This window comes from Mercenaria mercenaria, chromosome 19 (assembly GCF_021730395.1).
Source record: "Mercenaria mercenaria strain notata chromosome 19, MADL_Memer_1, whole genome shotgun sequence".
Taxonomy (NCBI): Eukaryota; Metazoa; Mollusca; class Bivalvia; order Venerida; family Veneridae; genus Mercenaria; species Mercenaria mercenaria.
In genome coordinates, this window is record NC_069379.1 from 42,598,516 (window position 1) to 42,619,022 (window position 20,507).

At 35.0% G+C, this 20,507-nt stretch overlaps 1 protein-coding gene across 9 annotated transcripts in view; it reads right to left on the reverse strand.

The window, feature by feature from the left end:
* Positions 1–20,507, reverse strand: part of LOC123542893 (multiple epidermal growth factor-like domains protein 10) — an 82,222-nt gene that overhangs the window by 55,147 nt on the left and 6,568 nt on the right. The window contains exon 1 of one of the 9 annotated variants that reach the window (XM_053532186.1): positions 16,047–16,416. The exons of the other annotated variants lie outside the window; for them this stretch is intronic. The gene's annotated coding sequence lies outside the window, so the exon portion shown is untranslated. Of the gene's footprint in view, positions 1–16,046; positions 16,417–20,507 lie in introns of those variants that run through there. 9 annotated transcript variants of the gene reach the window in all.

Sequence of the window (20,507 nt, forward strand, 5' to 3'; positions counted from 1 at the left end):
CACTGGGTGATCACTAAAGCTCACCTTTGAGCACTTCGTGCTCAGGTGAGCTAAAAAATATGAATATTTACTAAATTTTGTAATATCTCTTGTCTGTCCTTAATTCCTTTCACTTAAAAGGTGCAGTTAAAGAAATCTTAGTGTGTTGTTTTTTTATACACATTTTCTCACACTGAATAAAGATCTATAGATTAATGACATCACAGTATCATTTGGAAAACCAATTGCAAATCAACCAATCATATCTCAATTTAATTTTAACCATGACTAATACAACAGAACCAATGAAAGACAAGGTGACAACAAGTAACACCAAGTAACACACTGATTTATTTAATTAATTAAACTTCCGGTTTCGGTCTTATAAAGACCTTCTTCAGGTTTATTTACCATGACTTGTTTAAAGTATCTTAAAGGTCCATAATGCTTAAAAACAGATGAAACTGCTTTCCAAATAGGAAAAAAAAGGCGTAAAAAAAAAAATTCTTTGTTTCCGGTAACATGCTGAAAAAAATTAGGGTAGGTAGGTCGGAATTGTTTTTTTTTTTTGAATTTTTTTTTATTAAGGGGGACTTTTCGGAAATTATTTTTTTGTCAAAAAATGATTACAAATAAGGGGGTTATGCCTTTAGAGCATCAGTAAGTTGATTTCTAACATCACTGGCTATGTTTAAAGCATAAAAAGTGTAGTTTTGCATTTTTTTGTTAAAAAGTTGAAAAAAATATTCTCCAAGGCCATAAAAACATTTAGGGTCGGGCCAAAAATTTAGGGTAGGTCGGGATTCCGGAAACAAACAATTTTTTTTTACGCCTTATGTGTACTTAGATGGCAAGAAAGCACTACTTTTAATATTGCACATAAACTGTTATAGTTAGAACATTAAAGGGAGGTAAAAGAAACAATAAAAGATTCAATAAAACATTCTAGTATATTCAGCAATATTCAAACCTTTGACAAATGTTAAAGAAACTTATTATCAGAAATAGGATTTAACAAGAAATTAATGTATCTTATGTTCATAACGGAAAATGTGGCAGCCACATTTTAAACAAAGGCATCATGAGCCTTTAAAGGTATACTAGTTCAAAAATGGATTTTGCAATTCTTCAGATTTACATATTGCACAGTTGAACCAAATTTAACAACTTCATTAACTGTATTAAATCTTTCCAAGAATCACAATATGAGCATTAGTCTTTCTCAACCAATGATTTTATTTATTTTGTAGGATTTAATGTCGCACCAACACAATTATAGGTCATATGGCAACTTTCCAGCTTTGATGGTGGAGGAAGACCCTAGGTGCCCCTCTGTGTATTATTTTATCACGAGCGGGCATCTGAGTAGAACCACGACCTTTCGTAAGCCAGCTGGGTGGCTTCCTCACATGAAGAATTCAATGCCCCGAGTGAGGCTCGAACGCACATCGGTGTGGGAAAAGTGATTTGAAGTCAGCGACCTTAACCACTCGGCCCCCACAACCAATGAAGTTTCAAGCTATCAATAAAAGCTTATGTAACAATTCTCATATTTATAATACAACTGTTAAGAAAAGTCTGCCACTGACATATCATTTTGTTTATTGAGTATCTGACACTAATATACCTACTATCCCTCCAAGGCATTTACCAGTAAAATGTTAATACCAGCTGTCCTGAACACTTTATTATTTGTTCTGCCAAAACCTTTGTCTGATGTTAATCAGATGGCTAAAGACATAAAAATTCAGACAGACTGGACATAAAAATTCAGACCACACATACCAGACAAAAATTCAGACAGACTTGACATAAAAATTCAGACCAGACATAAAATTTCAGACAGACTGGAAATAAAAATTCAGACAGAGTGGACATAAAAATTCAGACAGACCAGACATAACAAATTCAGACAGAACAAACATAAAAATTCAGACATACTGAACAAAACATTCTTATTTCCCAGTATATACCATATATTAGCATACCAAATACAACTGAACTTCGTTCACTCAAAATTGATGGGACCGGGCAAATTTGTTCCAGCTATCTGTAGTTCAAGCCATTGAAATAACAAGTGAATGAAGTATTGCCATGCAATACAAAGTCCCCTACTGGAAGGCACCTAATTTTCTCTACTACAGTATAACATCATGAACTGATATCTGTCAATGATGTATAAACAATATTGTACTATTATATACAATATGTTATAACAACACATCTGGATTAAAATGTGCATATATAAAAACCCACAGTTGTTTTCATATTGAAATGTTTTTGCCGATTATAAAAAAGTTATCATATAAGTTATTTATAGTACCAACAAAGGGAAATTAATTAAATTAAAAAAAAAAAAAAAAAAAAAAAAAAAAAAAAAAAATCTATATAATATAAGTCCAAAAGAAACTCTTTACCAGGTAGAGATAGGTCAAAATACACCTAAAAAATGGATGTAACATGCATGTTGTACCACAGAAAAGTGGTCTCGATTTTTCTCTACGGCCAATAATAAAAAAGTTACAATAAAATCTATTTATAGTAATAACAAAGGGACGTAATTCTAAAAACAAGGGTGCCTCATGGTGGTGAACATTTGGTCCAAGTTACATCAAAATCCCTCAATGCATGAAGAAGAAAATGCTCCGGACAAAGTCATTCTTGAATTTGACCTTTGACCTCTAAATATGACCTTGACCTTAGACCAAGGGACCTGGTTTTTGCGCATGACAATCCGTCTTATGTTGGTGAACATTTGTGCCAAGTTACATCAAAATCCCTCCATGCATGAAGAAGAAATGCTCCAGACAAAGTCATTCTTGTGTCTGACCTTTGGTCTCTAAGTGTGACCTTGACATTAGACCCTGGGCTTGGGTTTTATGCATAACATGTTGTCTCATCCAGGGGAATATTTGTGCCAACTGATATCTAAATCCTGTTTTGCATGACAAAGTTTTACACTGGACAGGAAAAAAATCCTACTGACCTTTGATCTCAAAGTGTGACCTTGACCTTTAAGCTAGGGTACTGGGTGTTGCGCATGACATGTCATCTCATCATGGGGAACAATTACGCCAAGTGATATTGTAATCCCTTGATGGATGACAGAGTTCTGGATCTGACAGGAAAAAAAAAATATTGACCTTTGACCTCCAATTGTGACCTTGACCTTTGAGCTAAGGGTCAGGGATTTGCGCATGACACGTCGTCTCATCATGGGGAACATTTGTGCCAAGTAATATTAAAATCTCTTAATGAATGTCAGAGTTATGGACCGGACACGAAACAGACCCTGTTCATGCTATGTTAACATTTGACTGCTAAGTGTGACCTTGACCTTTGAGCTAGGGGTCTGAATCTTGTGCATGACACATCGTCTTATTATGAGGTACATTTGTGCCAAGTAATATTAAAATCCCTTCATGGACGGCAGAGTTATGGACCGGACAGGAAAAAAGCCCTGTTGACCTTTGACCTCAAATTGTGACCTTGACCTTTAAGCTAGGTGTCTAGGTTTTGCGCATGACACGTCGTCTCATCATGGGGAACATTTGTGCCAAGTAATATTAAAATCCCTTCATGGATAGGAGAGTTATGGACCGGACAGGAAAAAAGCCCTGTTGACCTTTGACCTCCAACTGTGACCTTGACCTTTGAGCTAGGGGTCCGGGTTTTGCGCATGACACGTCGTCTCATCATGGGGAACATTTGTGCCAAGTAATATTAAAATCCCTTCATGGATGGGAGAGTTATGGACCGGACAGGAAAAAAGCCCTGTTGACCTTTGACCTCCAACTGTGACCTTGACCTTTGAGCTAGGGGTCCGGGTTTTGCGCGTGACACGTCGTTTCATCATGGGGAACATTTGTGCCAAGTAATATTAAAATCCCTTCATGGATGACAGAGTTATGGACCGGACACAAAATTGCGGACGGACGGACGGACGGACGGAATGACGGAAAAGCGCATTCCTATAGTCCCCGAAACTGGTTTTCAACCAGTAGGGGACTAATAAAGGGAACTTTGCTTGGGCCTGACAATGAGTTCGAGCAACGGGTGGTTTTCGAATTATCCAAGTTCAAGTGAACGAAGTTCAACTGTACAGAAAGCTAGAACGTCCAAATACACAGTTATTGACAAATATCCATTTTTATTTTGTTATGGGCTGCATTGCGCATGGGCTGAAAATGGTCAAACGAGTGAAAGTGATCTAACCTTTATATTTTTACACAATACCTGTAATAAACTGTAAACTGGTTTTATCACTAAGTTGAAACTACTGTTTAATACTGGAATAAGACATAATGGGAAAATATCAAATTATTTTTTGTGTTTCATCTTTATAATCAGTAATTGCATAATTGACTGTCATACAAAAAAATGCTCTCTTGTTGATAAAAACAAGCACTTTCCAGTTTATCAAATTTATTAGGCACAAATGGTTTATTAGATGGATACAAATATAATATTTAGAGGCAACACAAAATAAAAATATGTTCCTTAAAGCCCCATAAAGCCTTTGTTTATAATGTGGCTGCCACATATTTGTTACAAAAATAAAATATGTTAATTTCTTGTTAACTCCCATTTTGAAAATTATTTTCGATAATATCTGTCAAATGTTTGAATACTGATGTACATAGTAGAAAATATGACTGAATCCATTATTTTTATTATCTCCCTTTATGGTTCTAACATTACAAGATCATGTGTAGAAATGAAAGTAGTGCTTTTCTACCCATGATATTATGCATAACATCTGTCTGGACAGCTGTTTCATCTGTTTCTAACATAAAATTTATAGCCTTATGGAACTTTAAATTTTAATAAATTTTAAAAATGTTTAAAGGGCCGTTCTGGCTTTTATTTGGATACTATCATCCCTAGGTACATTTCATCTTGTTTGTTTTGTCATCAGTAATAATTAATGCCCTGCCCCCTATCTGCCATTCCGAAGTGAAGGTTAGATTTCATTTTACATGTATTTACCTAATTTTATATCATTTTAAACTTTTAAATTTATTCCTGGGAATCCTTTACTTTAATAACCATGTATATATACATTTTCTGAAACACCCTGTAGATAACACTCAGTCCACCCACTGAACTCAATAGGGACAGCAATGATCTATGGATCGCGTGGTTGTGAGTTTGATCCTCGGGGTGAGGCGTTTGTTCTCCGTGACAATTTGATAAGTAACAGACAATATTGTGTCAGGATTTCTTTCATCCTCCACTTCTGAATCATGTGGAGAAGTTTGTAGTTACTTATGGAGAACACGTTTGTACTGGTACAGATTCCAGGAACACTGGTTAGGTTAACTGCCTGTTGTTGCATAACTGAAATACTGTTGAAAAATGGTGTAAAATCCAAAACAAACAATTTATCAAGAAAATACATCTAGCCTTGAAAGTACTAGAAGGAATGTTACGGATAATAATTCCACTTGTTTTATCAGCACCAGTGTCATTTTGGTAGTTGGGTTGAACAATAGGGTAAGACACTACACAAAGTAATATATAAATCACTAAGTGCTTAACAATCTAACTCTGGTTGGGCTTATCAGCAAAGAATTTTTTTTTCATCAGTGGTATGCGGGTGTAGCACGAAAAACTGTTATTGAGTTAACCATTCCAATGTTTTAGAGTTTAAAACTGGACTCACAACAGATCACTGATTTTAAAAATTTTAGAATTTAATTATCCAATGATTTTAAACAGATGGGAAAGGTGGTCTAATGGTTAGAATGAAGGCTGCTCAACCCAGAGGTTGTGGGTTGGAACCCCACTGGTGTCACAACCATATCTTACCATATGACACCAGTACAGACCTTAACAGACGGGACACAATTAATTTACCAATTAACAGTATAAGAAATAAACCGTGATCCAGGTCATGGTTCATACAGAACATCCAAGTAATTTTCAAGGACTTTTTTCACATTTTCAAGGACTTTTTTCACATTTTCAAAGACTAAATTTCTTTAAATCATATCGTGAAATCTGACTGGGACCCAGCAAGTTTTATCAACTAGAACTACAGCTGTCAACTGGGTATCTTGTCAATTCCAAGAGATCGAAGGTTTTACTTCAAGATAGCCCATATTGGACTTAAAATGATATTTTGTGCACGTATTTTTGGGACAGGACTTGAAAATGTCTTCGAGATAAGTGCAGAATTCGAGATATCAAGTTTCAACTGTATTCCAAAAACGAAGTTATAGCTGAAATACTGTGATATAATGCTATCATTTATGATCTGTACTGGTGCATGATGGATCATTATCAATGGCCAAATATCATTATTTTCTTTCAAACTATCTTCATTTTTTGCTTTTTTGTAAATAAAATTATTATTTCCACAAAACCAGTTGCTGACAAATCATTTTTTTCAAGGCGTTTCTTTTGAAATTCAAGCAGCTGACAGAGATCATACAGATGGCAGTCAACTGCTATACAAGGATGTGGTTAATAAAATTTATATTTGAAAAAGGCTAGTGAGATTATCTTAGATCTTATGCAAAATCAAAAAATGATTTTATTAAAGATGGGTGTGAATTTAAGCTGTGATATAGTTTCCTTCTGCAGGGATGATGTCCTCCACTCAACTCCACATAATGCAGATTTCTGAATGTACAATACTTATTTCATTTTTATCCATGAACAGTAAATAATTAAATACATAGTGTCTCCAAATGCAAAAAAAATTTAAAAAAATGTATAGTGGAGGGCAAAAATATCCACTCAAGCAGATTGTAGGACATTTGCCCCCAGGACATTTGCCCCCCCAATGAAAAATTGTATTTCCGAACATTTGCCCCCCAGTTGAAATGGCAGATAGGACATTTGCCCCCCACTTCTTATTTTTAGAATGGACATTTGCCCCCCAATATTTTTGTCCTATGTGCCAGTAGATATACTGTGTTTTATGTTGTTTTATTATCAAAATTACTCTAAAAGGCAATTTTCAGTAAAAAAAAAACTATTTTATTGATAAAAATTTGATGAATATGTTAATAACATTCAGGTGTTAAGGTAAATAATAGCCTATTATTGAGTTATAAAAGTGCTCATAACAATGTTACAATTTTTTAGTTTGTGCAATGTTTTTAACACTCAAACTTGTTAATTTGGCAATTATCTACTAGAAATATGTAAGAAACAAAGACAATGTTATCTACAATATGATAATTATCTTCTACTAAGTTCCTAAAAAATCACTAGGGGACCAAAATATTGGGGGGGAGGGCAAATGTCCGTTTCAGAAATAAGCACTGGGGGGCAAATATCCTATCTACCATTTCAACTGGGGGGCAAATGTCCAGCAGTCCACTTTTTAATTGGGGGGCAAATGTCCTGGGGGGCAAATGTCTGGATCCCCTCAAGCATCATATAACTTAAAGGTAAATGGCATAAAATATATTAATCAATCATACATACCGGGGTATGTACAATGCGGAAAAAAAGCGGTTAAGCTACAACCATAATAATCTCTGTACCACTGCCGATGTTATAAGCTGCAATTCTGCACTGATAAAGTAAGATTCCCATTCAAAACATTATAGGTACAAAAACAAGACTTGACTGAAAAGTATATTTCTAATTCAAAGCTTTTTCATAATATCTTAAAGAAACTTTATACCCAGTTAAATTTTGGCAGGCTCTGAATACAAACATCTTTCAAGATAAAGATTTTATAATGCACTTTTTACACCTTTTACATTAGAAAACACAACCTTCATTTGACATAAATTTGAAACAACATTCAGAATTCTAATGAGCACAGCTTCTATTCTGGCATACCAGAGATTTACCACGGTTCCCTAGTTGAACCTCAGGCACATTTCGCACATATTTTCAGTTTGGTTACATAACAGGTGAAAAAATTCAGCCAAACAGTGATGTTTCCCACAGATCTATGCAAACCAATCAAAACCAGCCACAGATCTATGCAAACCAATCAAAACCAGCCACAGATCTATGCAAACCAATCAAAACCAGCCACAGAATATGTGAAAAGCCTTTCAATACAGACACTGAATTATAGTGCAAATTTTCTGACCTGGCGAAGATATTTTTAGTACAGACTTTACCATTGAAAACAATAGGTAACTTGTGCATATCGGATTTATTCGTACGGAATGAAACCAAATCTAACGATGTAGCCGATTACCCTAAACTAAATGATAGAATGGCCCATTTATGACCTTTCTATAAATATCTCCGCCAGGTCAGAAAATATGCACTATACAAGGAATTATTATTGTAATTTCTTGAGGGTAAATTGCTAAATATTTCATTATCCAGGAGTAATGTGGATTATTGCTCTCCTAGCTCAAATTACCCGTACCTCATCACCACCAAGTAGCATATTTCAAGTTTAAAGTCAATACCTAGAATGGTTTTTGAAGTTTTGCTCTGGACACAAAATAAAAAGAAGAGAATTATACTTAATTTGTGACCTTGACCTTTGACCTACCAACCAAGTATATAATGTGGTATGCCCATTGTCTCATCATAACCTACTTATATATGCAAAGTTTGAAGTCAATACCTTGAACAGTTTGAAGTATAATGCTCTGGACACAAAATATGATGGACAGATTCTGCCTAGCTGTGACCTTGACTTTTTTTACCTACAGACCTGGTTATGGAGTTATGCGCTGGACAAAAAAATGTGACAGACAGATTGTACCTTGCTGTGACCTTAACCTTTGAACCACAGACCTGATTCAATTTTTTTATAAAATAAAAGATAAATACAATGTACTGTGCTGAAAAAAGCAGTGTGATTCACCCTTTCAGCTGCAACCACAACAAACACTCTGACATACTTTAATGCTGAAGTTGAAGTTGAGCCAAGATTTTGCATTGATAAAATAAAATTCCCATTCAAAACATTGTAAGTAAAAAACAAACAAACAGGACTTAACTGAAATGTATATTTCTAATTCAAAGCCTTTTTCAAAATGTAAAAGAAACTTTATACTCAATTTAATTTTGGCAAGTTTTGAATACACCCATCTTTCAAGCTAATTTTAACAACTTCTGCACATTTTACACTTATAAAATCAAAAAATTTAACCTTAATTAATCCTTACCCTATATTTCTATAATAAACTTGTCAATTTTACAATTTAGATAGTATCATTAACTGTTAAAAGGGGTGCTTACTAAAAAAGATACTGACTGAATGGCAAACAGTGCAGATCATGATCAGACTGCACAGATGTGCAGGCTGATCATGATCTGCACTGGTTGCAAAGGCAGAATCAGTCATGTCCAGCATGATAAGGATTAATTATACACGACTTTGAAACAACATTCTGAATTCGAATGAGTAGAATGATCTACTTGTAAAATGAATGTTTTTGTGAATTCATACATTATAGTTTCAGATAAAGCTGATTTTTGCAGACTATATTAGCCAATTTTTCTCCAAAATTTCAAAAAATGACTTCATAGAGAGGCCAGTTCAGTCATAGACTTTAAAAACTCACTATTTTCAAAGCACTGTTAAACTATCTTTGTTTTGATACATTTGCAATAAATTATTGTCCCAGTGCTGAAATTTCAAATAACTAGGTTTACCACTGTAATCAGCAATTTTTTACAAATGGCACTTATTTTTAAAGGGGGACAACTTCTTAAGAATATTTTAAGTATCCAGGAATCAGATTAAACAGATATTGAACAGGTAGATTGTTGGTAAAGATTCTCTTTGTGGTTTGGTGATATACTGCTACAACTCGTTAAAAATGGGTCAACCTTGTTGTTGTACTTATAAAATAGACTGGCCCGGTTTATTGCGGGGTCATGAGTTCGATCCTCGGGCAGGGCGTATGTTCTCCGTGACTATTTGATAAACGACATTGTGTCTGAAATCATTAGTCCTCCACCTCTGATTCATGTGGGGAAGTTGGCAGTTATTTGCGGAGAACAGGTTTGTACTGGTACAGAATCCAGGAACACTGGTTAGGTTAACTGCCCACCATTACATGACTGAAATACTGTTGAAAAACGGCGTTAAACCCAAAACAAACAAACAAACAAACTTTATGTATTGTATTTTTCCATCAAATTTTTTCTATAAAATGCTTCTTCCCCTTCCGTTTGGATCCGCCTATATTTACAAACACACGTGTTTATTTTATGGACTGTATTTAAAATATTAAGGTAATATTAAAAAGTTTTGTATTTTCTCTGTTATATTACAAACAGTCAATGTAACTATAAATTTCTTTATAGTCATAACTTTTATCAAATCCAGTAATGGCGCATTTAATTAGTGCACAGTAGGTGTATAATTATGCTAATGAGCTCATCAATATTCACGATGTAATAACAATAATAGACAGATGTGTACAATTTGTTTTAAATGTCAAATCAAATGAAGGTAGTCCTTGATCAAAGTTGACATCTTGTTAGAAAAGTCATGGTCAATGTATATTGTTTGTTTGTTTGTTTTGGGTTTAACGCCATTTTTCAACAGTGTTTCAGTCATGTAGCGGCGGGCAGTTAACCTAACCAGTGTTCCTGGATTCTGTGAACAAACCGGTTCTCCGCAAGTAACTGCCAACTTCCCCACATGAATCAGAGGTGGAGGACTAATGATTTCAGACACAATGTCGTCTATCAAATAGTCACGGAGAACATACGCCCCGCCCAAGGATCGAACTCACGACCCCATGATCCGTAGACCAACGCTCTTACCTACTGAGCTAAGCGGGCGGGCCAATGTATATTGTAAACATTTTATTAGGATTCATTTAGATTGTTTATATTCATTTTTTGCACAACTGAGATTTTGGCAAAAGATTACATTTCTTTAAAATTGAAGTTTGGCCATATTTCAAACATCAAATGGTGAGATTTTGCTACTAAACCACGGCCTGTAAACACTGGCTCGTCCTCTTTGAGGAGATGAATTGAAAAAAGAGCCAACGATACTTCCGAGGCGGCGCTAATGACCGGAACTTTAAGCAGAATGTAAACAAAGAAGAAGGGTGAGTTGATTGTTTCCTTTCTCAGTTAAATGTAAGGCCCTATTTAAAAAAATAGCCAATGTAGTTCCATTCAGAAATGATTATACTTTTTATATATGCAGGCCATTTTGCAAGGTAAATGCATTCCTTGACGTGAGAACTTTTGAAAGTTGGAAAATGGGGCAAGTTCGAACCAAAAGTGGAGATTTACCAATATATTTCGCCCTAATTTACACAAATAAGAGTAGACATACATTGTACCAATTTTTCTCATAATGGTATGTTACATTTGAATTATTTATGTGTTTTAACGGCGGGTTTTACCCCTCTATGCTCAATTTTGGCTAAGAGGAGGAGCCAAAGCCTTGGAGGAGGCGCAAAAGTCCAGAGTGGGAGCCACTGACCAGTTCTTTTCCTGGGTGATTAACACTCGTATATGGCGTTTTCGTTCTCGCATTGTAATATCTATTCCGTTTTAATGTTTGTAATTTGATGCTTGAAATTGTATTATACTACCCAAATGCACATACTCTACCTAAAATAACAAGAGCTGTCCGTAAGACAGCGCATTCGACTTTTCTCAGTGCTTGACTCTGAATTAGAGCTTTGTCAGTAAAACTTTATTAAACTTTAACCAAAACAATCTAAGTTAGGAAGGGCATAACTCCATCAAAATTCAAATCAGTGTTATAGAGATTGATTCTCCTGGTGTAGACTTTGATAGTAAATAACTATCTTAAGTTTCAAGTCAATAGCTTTGATAGTAACAGAGATAATTGACTTTATAAATAAAACCAACGCCGACGTCAACGCCGGTGAGAGTGCAATAGCTCTACTTTTTCGAGCTAAAATATGTGTATGTATCAATGCAACGGCTACACAGTTTAATGATAAATGGTCAATTTTAATGTAAATGTTTGAAAGGAATCGCAAAGAAAGGATTCTCACTTCTGTATGATATTAATTACTTTTGCTCGTTCCAGATGGGTCTGTTTAAAGGCAAACGTAGGAAAGGGTTATCATTAACAAAGAAAAAGAACGACGTAACATACAATTGTAAAAGAAGTGAAAATAAAACACAGCAAAGCACATCAAATTTACACGAACACTTTAGAAATGTAACCACGAGCACCCCAAATAAAAAGAAGCGCAAGAGAACGGCTGTCACCAGCATTAAAGTGAATACATTCAGATCTCCTTTGCACCAACAAATGTAAAGTATTATCGCCGATTGTTCGCTTGTACAATACACACATCAGGACCGGAAATGGTAATACTTCTTGCGGAAATGATGGCTATTTATTCTGCAAGGCCATTAATCAGCTTAGTGTATCTGTAAATTAAGCAAAACAGTTGTGCAATTTGACATTTGGTTTTATACTTGCTACTAAGTAAAATATTTGATTAAACTTTGAACAGCTATTTCTGGGTGCATACATGGCGCTAAATACAACGTCCACGTGACGTAAACATAATATCGTTTTGACGATTTAAGCATTGCTAGTCATGTTAGAATGTACACTTTATTTATAAAACTCCCTCGATATTTTTGCTAATATGTTTTTTTTTTATCTTTTAAGTATATTTATGTCTTTTCTAATTCATTGAGAAACAAATGTTTTAAGAATTTATTTGAAAGCATAAATAAAATCGATTAAGGTAGTGATACTATATGATTTAAATATAAGAAATGATATTTTTCGGTATTCCTCAGAATAGGATCGGTAAATCAATGAATCGCGCTAGCTGGAAATTAAGTATCAACATACATGTTTCCTTACAAACGTTTTTTAAGTAAAATTAGAAAACTGTATTATAATTCTGTAACTGTAAGCTCAGTAACGGTCAATACCCATTCAGTTTACTGTGTAGCATTAATTAAAAACAAAGTCTGACAGCAAATATTGCCTCAACAGATGCCATCATATTTACAAACTCCCAGTACTAAATAATAACTCAATATGACTTTGACTGCAGAACGACTGACAAACGGACAAGGATAAGACAAACCCTATATAAAACGTGCGGTTCGACCGGGGAATAAATATTTAACGTTTTCAGTTTCATTGTTATCGTCAGAATATCTGGGAGAAGTATTTTGAGTGTTAGCATTTTCATATATATGTAATCGAACTTAGTAATTTACAAGTAAACAAAAATATTTATTTAACATTTGTAAGTACCCAGTGAAGCACATACTGCAATTGCATTTCAAGACTACTAAAAAGTTAACACTAACTATTAAAAATTTCAAAATGCGTTGGACACGAAAACCGCTGTGCATTAGGAAATGTCCCTTTCATAAAAAATATCATAATTATACAACTTATAACGCCATGATAGCCTATCATTAGACAAGTGAAAAAGAAAAAAAGAAGAGCAAATATCTCACAATACATTCTAAGAAAATGAATAGGATGTTGTTACAATATCATCCATCAGATGTTTGTCACAATCAAAGGGAACCATGATAAAGCTCTGGTATGTGAGAATTAATGATACATTAAAAAAAAATCTCAATTTCATGGTGCTTTGGCTCCCACTCCGGTTCTTAGCGCCTCCTCTGCGTCGATGGCTCCTCCACATGGTGTTAAATGGACATGTACGGGATAAACACGCTAGTAAACCACATAAATCATGCAGTACCAATATATGCTTTTCAGCAAAATTGATGCAGTGACTAAAAAATCTTAAATTTGTGTAAATTAGGGCGAAATATATGGGAAAATGTCTACTTTTGGTTTGGTCTTGCTCTATTTTCTAACTTTCAAAAGTTCTCACGTCAAGGAATGCATTTACCTTGCAAAATGGCCTGCATATATAAAAAGTATAATCATTTCTGAGTGGAACTACATTGGCTGTTTTTGAAATAGGGCCTTACATTTATCTGAGAAAGGAAATAATCAACTCACCCTTCTTTTTTGTTTACATTCTGCATAAAGTTCCGGTCATTAGCGCCGCCTCGGAAGTATCATTGGCTCTTTTTTCAACTCATCTCCTCAAAGAGGACGAGCCAGTGTTTACTGGCCGTGTAAACTATTTTTAAAAAATACTAAGCTGACAAAATATGACAGAAGAGAAAAGTGTGTGTGTTGTGTTGTGTTCTGTTTTGTTGTGTTGTGGTGTGCGTGTGTGCCTGCGTGCGTGCGTGTGTGTGTGTGAGTTAAGTGTCTTTTTCAACGATCTTTTAGTCATTATAAACAATGGTGTCTGCTTGTAGCAGTGAGCACAATGCCCAACTTTATAGTGCTGCCTCACTGGAATATCATACCGCAGACATGTGAGATGATATCCCACTCAGTCACATTATACTGACACCTGGCTGACCAGTCCTAAGCACTATAACATCCGATCCGACTATCGGATGCAAACGAGCTATGTTTCTGTACTGAGAGAAGCTGGTTTTACCAGTGATAGCTGAGAGCCAAGCGAGGAAACTACTAGTACCATTTTTCATGTCTTTGGTATGACACGGCTAGGGAGTGGGCCCACAACCTGCTGCACTCAAAGCAAGCATTAATTCTAAATCCACCTAAGGCTAGAAACAGTAACAAGAGAAAATACACCCAACATTTAAAATATGTATGTAAAAACTGTAGAATGTAGACTTTCTATATCATTTAAAAGCATCTTCATTCAAGAAGTAGTTTCGATTCATTTCCAAAAAATAAATAGATCTACTGGTAATATGCCAATATGTTAATAACAAATTGCGTAATAAATTTTCAGTTTACAAAAAAAGTTAGAAAATGTGGATTGAGGAAATGGTTTAAAATAATGCATTAAACTATCAATTAACCAGCCATAAGTTTGATTTTAGGTATTTTGTGTAAGATTTTTACTTACCCTTTTAACCGCAATTACGAAGGTTATAACACTACTTTAAATTTGTTTTAGAAATTGACTGCAGGCAAAAATATCAATCTTCTATATATGAAAAAAATATGTATACTGACTTTTATTTAAAAACTTGTTTACATAATTATTTAGTTTAGTTTATACTGAATAATTTAGTGTATTTTGCGGAGTTTAATATTTGCTGGGTTTAATATAACAGTTTGGCACAATCATATGTTACATGGTGAATTTGCAGCATTTGATGGTGGAGGAAGACCGCCGCCAGGTGCCCCTTCGAGCACTTCCTCAACATAGACAGGCACCTGTGTAGCACCATCAGCCTCCAATAACTAGTAGCTAGGTGACTTCATCCTATAACAGAGCTCTAAATCCAAGGCGAGGCTCCAAACCTCCAAACCCCCTTGTTTGACAAATTTCCTTAATCTTCCTTTATAGTCTTTCTATAATTTATTCAAAAGTTTCGAGTCATTAAATGGTGCTTATTATTTCAATTTTATGTTCCATTAAACAAATTTTTTTGTTCCTTGTTGTCCATTTTTACCGTTGTTAGCTTTTGTGTGAAGACAATAATTTATTGTTATTTGTTTTAAACTGATCCTCAAAGTTTTTTAACAGTTTATTTAACTTCCTCCTGCTTCCTTTCAGACCCTTGGTTAAAAATTACTACATGGGTAAAACAACAGTAAAATAGCACATTTTAGCCACATCATGAGAAAACCAACATAGTGCATTTGTGCGCAGTCTGGCCAGGATCCATGTTGTTCGCTTTCAAAGCCTATTGCAATTAGAGAAACCATTAGTGAACAGCATGTATCCTGACCAGACTGCGCAGATGCACAGTCTGGTCTGGATCCTCGCTGGTCGCAAACGCACTATGTTGGTTTTCTCATGGCGCAGCTCATTTTATCTGCTGGCTAAATCATACAGCCCCTATGTTCAGAGCCAGGGGCAATAAAAAATGTCAATACAGAAACAACATGCTGCAGTTACTTCCACAGTTAATTAAAATAAAATTATACATGAGGAATATGACAGAACAAACATAGGAACGGGAGCCAGTCTATAGTCACAAAGGCAGAATCAGTCGTGTCCAGCATGACAAGGGTTATAGTATTATGCATATTTCATAAGGGCTTTCAACATGTATATTGATCATGTAAAGGGCACTATATAAATCCGGTATGATATACATGTACATCTTTTTGATACTATAATGTCACTTACCAAATAATATCCAAACACTAAGTATTCCAAAAGACCATGTATTTCAATAAAAATGTCAACACCAAAACACTGAAAGTCACAGTAAACAAGAATTCACAGCACTGTATATATATACAGTGTATATAGTATATTTTAAAAATCCGATACACTTTTATATAATTTAATTTCCATACACTTATTATCTTAAAAATCTAGCACACTGTATATAATCTAATGTCTATAATCTGTCATGTCTTAACAATCCCATAAACTATGAAAATCATATATTATATATATATTACATTGTCCAAACACTATGCAAAAACTTATTTAAGTGTACCATATTTTTTGACTTGCGCATGTATTTTTTGCAAGTGATGATTATTTGACAGTTAAAGCTGTTAACTGTGTACAACAGTGTGACAATGTTTCTGTCAGCCTAATTAGCTACGGGCTAATTAACGACAATATGTAAATAAGGAAGCAAGGTAAGTCTAAACACTTAAAATAGTCGCTTACTGGTATTAATACGTGTTACATGGATAATTAATCACTTAAAGTAATTTGTTATACAGTGAACTTTATTTCTCACCGGTGTGTAATGCTTATTCCAAGAACCTGTCATAACAATTTCAGTGATATTAAAACAAAAAAGATCATGTGAATCATTGTTTGTCAAGACAAACAGTTTTGGTTTAAACTGAAAGATGAATTGTCTAATTCTAAATTTGTATATTCTGCAATAAACAATGGTTGATTGTCCACCAGTGAAAGAACATCATGACATCAATTATGACATCAAATTCCCTCAAGCTAAATGATGTCCAATTCATTACTACACAGATGAATTTCTATCATAATACAATCACCCTGCATCCCCCATAGCTGTCAAGGCTCCACAAAGGTCACGATTGTGATCGGGGTTCGAAGGGAAGGTTGTCTCTCGTGGGAGTCTGGAGGGCGATGATCCCTAAAAGCCGGAAACGCCCTCACATGGAAAAATTAGATTTTTAACACAAAATAGATCTGGTTTTTAATAGTCTCCCTACATGTTTACTTTTTGTGACGTTTATTCATGCAGTAGAAATAACATGTTGCACCGGTGAATGTAAAAGCTGTATTATACGGTATGAAAACACCGTGTCAACGTCGCCTCGCATGTTTTGATTCAATAATTTTCTACGAAAAAACAATTGATTGCTTTATTTCTTTAAAAGGCGTGTGACCTTGAATAGTAGGCGTGTGAGTGTGATCTAGGGCCGAAATTCATGTGACACACGCGCAATGCGTGTGTCTTGACACGTATGATCCCCATCCTCCACACATTCTTGTACATTGTGAACTTTGAACCGTGCACGGTAAATCCGAAGATAAACAATACAAAGGCTTTGGTTATAAATGTAATATTCCCTTTACCTTTAAAATATGTCAGCTATGCCTGCTGAAGGACATGATAAAATCCTGCTCTTATTTTGATTCCGTGCCTCCCAGAGTAGGAATACAATGCACTTATATGCTTTGAAAGCCCTAAACAGTACACAAGGACCCATTGTTATCATTTCAGGCATAACAGGTAAACTGGGAAAACCCTGACCGATACTTTATTTAAGCATGTGTTCTGTAGGATTAAATGGAGTATGAAAAAAAAAGGGAAGTAACTCTGGATAAACCAATTCACTATCAGTCACATTAAAATTATCAGTATCTTGGTGCCAGGTACAACAACCTATGCACTGCAAATCAACTAGTGACATAAACTATTTAACCCTATGCAAGGCTGATTTGTTTGTTTGTTTTGGTATAGCACAATTTTTCAACAGAATGGTGGGCAGTTAACCTAACCAACCGCTGAGCATTCCTGAATTCTGTACCAGTTCTATCCTGCTTTGCACAAGTAACTGCCAACTTCTTCACATGAATTATTGGTGGAGTACAAAAAATTTCAAACACTATGTTTTCTATCATCAAAGAGAGCAGTGGCTTTGCCCGAGGACCAAACCCAGAATACCAAGATCCATAGATCTGTGCTCACCCTGTCGACTTTTATTGAAGGTGAGGATCACCCCCCAATACTGAGGGCCAAGGGAATCAAAATTAGTGATTCTGGCCAGCTGGTCCCTTGTGTGAATTGTAGGGATATATGCAGTCTGTTAAAAAAGGAGTTGCTACAGTGAAAAATAAGAAAGGGCAATAACCCTGGTATGAGAAAAAAACAAACAGCAATAACCCTGGTAAAAATAACAAAGGGCAATAACCCAGGAATAAAAATATATCAAAGGACAATAACCCTAGAATAAGAAAAAACAAACAGCAATAACCGTGATAAAAAAAATAAAAGGCCAATAACCCTGGTACAAAAATTATAATGGGCAGTAATTCTGGAAATAATACCAAATGGCAATAACTGTGGCAATAACTGTGGTAAAAAATATTCAGTGGGCAATAACCCTGGAATAAAGAGATATCAAAGGGCTATAACCCTAGTATAAATGCCCCTCCTTAATTAAATCTTAATCATAAATAAAGTTTAAACTAATTCCATCTGATTATAATTAGAAAGTTAAAAAAAATATATATATTTAGGACATATAAGTCATAATAAATATTAGGCATAGACATGAGTAAATCTACATGTAATTCGTCAACCTTCGGGGATAATCTGGTAAAATTGTGTCACTTTAACTTGAACAGTCAGTAGTTTTTCTTTTCATACATGATCAATTATGCAAAAAGCTGTTGCAATATATTTTATGATGGATAGCCTCTCTGTTACACATTCTTAGGAAATCTATTAGCATATAAACATGTTTGAATAAATCTTTATAACAACACCTCCCATCATCATCAATACAGCAGGAGCTCCACTCTAGATATGAACACCACCCAACCTCACCCCATGCAACTCAATGCTAATGATCTTGCATGACAGAAATGACAGTGTGTGCACTTTCAGAGTTTCTCTGTGGGATTTATATCTATTTTTAAAAACTATTACATCATTATAGAAAGTAGACAAGCTACTGTGAAATCATCAATATTCATTGGGGGGTGGGGGCTAATTTTTCGTGGATTTTGTGGATTGGTCAATCCATGAAATTTAATCCCAATGCACAAGTAAAACTCCCATTCATTCTATGTTTAAATGTTGAAACCCACGAATTCATATCTCCATAAAATTGCCGCTTTGACCAAAACCACGAATTTCATGCCCATGAAATTAAATGATTATTTTACAGTAAACCCAAATTTAACACAGAAACTAAAACTATTCCAGGAAAGCATGTCCCATAACTTCCCTGATGAATTTTAAGACTCAAACTACCGGTATGCATCCGACCACAAAGAAAATGCATGTTGTAATCAACCATACCCCTGTGTATAATATGATAATGACGGGGCACCAACGGGGATATTTATATTAGTCCATTTCAATCAAGCATTTCTCACCTAAAACCTGCATTTCCGATAATGGGTAATATTCAAAACTGTTTGAAGAGGTTGTTGTTCTGGAAAGGTTGTAAGAAATAAGGGAAAAGGGAAAGGGAAAATAAAGGAAAAGGGAAACAATGGAAAAAGAAAAATGAAAAGGGAAAAGAAAGACATCAGTTCTGCTCTGAACAGGTGTCATAAACAGAGTTTAAACAGTAATCAAAAATTCATTATACTGTTGAACATGTGATAGTGATGACCTGTAGTAATCAGCCTCTTGCCTTAAGCAGCCAGTCAACCAATTCTCCAAATTAAACAGTCTATTCTAATTTTAACTTATCTTAATTAAGCAGCCACCTGCATTGAGCAGCCAGACTGTGTTGCCCGCTTGATTGGCTGCTTAATACAGGTTTGACTGTACTTTTATAATGATGCGTCCCCCACCCCCACCCCCACTCCCACACCCCTCCCCATCCTTTAAATGATGCAGCATTTTAACACATCTTTCCGGGTCACCAGTCCGCGTAACTAATTCATTTTAGTAACTTTATTTTACTTTGTACTATGAGTAACAATTTCCCCCGTGAGACAAATATTAAAGTCAAGTTAATTTGTAACTTTTAAATAATAAATCAAAAACATGACTCCATTAATTTTACATCAGCCTTAGGCACATTTTGCATATGCAAAGTTTAAATTTGTTTTAAATTTAAATATCACCGCTGCGTGAACAGAGTTCACTCACATAGTGATTATGAGTAATACACAACTTTAAACCCTGCCCAATTTCGCTACTGAATGAATTCTTCTTTCTTTCTTTCTTTCTTTCTTTCTTTCCTTCTTTTCTTTTCTTTTCTTCTTCAGTAGGAAATAGTCGACAGCCGCTTCCCTGCCCAATGCCCATACTGAATCCTTCTTACTAAAATCTTATTTTTCTGCTATTTCCTTTTCTTTCCTTCATTCTTTCTTTTTTATCCTTCTTATTTTCTTTCTTTCTTTTTTTATTCAGTGGGAAATGGATAGCAATTCCCCTGCTAAATGAATTCTTCTTGT